The following is a 1,443-nucleotide window of genomic DNA, read 5'->3' on the forward strand; positions in this document are numbered from 1 at the left end:
ATAAATGTCGTTTATGGGGGAATCTTTTAATTTTCCAAAAATTTTCAAGAGAACGATAGCTTTTCGAAATGCTATAAAAAGGATATGAACCGATTCAAAAACTATCCGTTTCGACAATGTTGACTGCAAACAAGTCATTGATAAGCGACGGGCAGATTAGACACATAGCCATAATTTAAAACATAGATTATGCGTTTTTAACGCTAACATTGAAGTGGATGGTGGCATTCAACGGGGTAAAAAGGTAAACAAGGCCGGCACTGATAGTGTTAATCAACACCATGTTTATACTGGAGCCTATAAATAAATATTAATATTAATATAGCCTTGTCTTTAATCAACACCATGTTTATACTAGAGCCTATAAATACACATTAATATTAATATAGCCCTGTCTTTAATCAATACCATGTTTATACTAGAGCCTATAAATAAATATTAATATTAATATAGCCCTGTCTTTAATCAACACCATGTTTATACTAGAGCCTATAAATACATATTAATATTAATATAGCCCTGTCTTTAATCAACACCATGTTTAAACTAGAGCCTATAAATAAATATTAATATTAATATAGCCCTGTCTTTAATCAACACCATGTTTATACTGGAGCCTATAAATACATATTAATATTAATATAGCCTTGTCTTTAATCAACACCATGTTTATACTGGAGCCTATAAATACATATTAATATTAATATAGCCCTGTCTTTAATCAACACCATGTTTATACTGGAGCCTATAAATAAATATTAATATTAATATTAATATAGCCCTGTCTTTAATCAACACCATGTTTATACTGGAGCCTATAAATCAATATTAATATTAATATAGCCCTGTCTTTAATCAACACCATGTTTATACTAGAGCCTATAAATAAATATTAATATTAATATTAATATAGCCCTGTCTTTAATCAACACCATGTTTATACTAGAGCCTATAAATACATATTAATATTAATATAGCCCTGTCTTTAATCAACACCATGTTTATACTAGAGCCTATAAATACATATTAATATTAATATTAATATAGCCCTGTCTTTAATCAACACCATGTTTATACTGGAGCCTATAAATAAATATTAATATAGCCCTGTCTTTAATCAACACCATGTTTATACTAGAGCCTATAAATAATATTAATATTAATATAGCCCTGTCTTTAATCAACACCATGTTTATACTAGAGCTATAAATAAATATTAAATTAATATAGCCCTGTCTTTAATCAACACCATGTTTATACTGGAGCCTATAAATAAATATTAATATAGCCCCTGTCTTTAATCAAGACCATGTTTATACTGGAGCCTATACATAAATATGAATTTGAATATATGTCTTTTGATTATTATGACCATACCATACACATTCACAGCGTTTGGATCAATATGGTAGTAGTTGCCTCTGGCCTCTAGATGGCAGTGAT

Source organism: Notolepis coatsorum (assembly GCF_963971535.1).
Source record: "Notolepis coatsorum genome assembly, chromosome: 12".
Classification (NCBI taxonomy): domain Eukaryota; kingdom Metazoa; phylum Chordata; class Actinopteri; order Aulopiformes; family Paralepididae; genus Notolepis; species Notolepis coatsorum.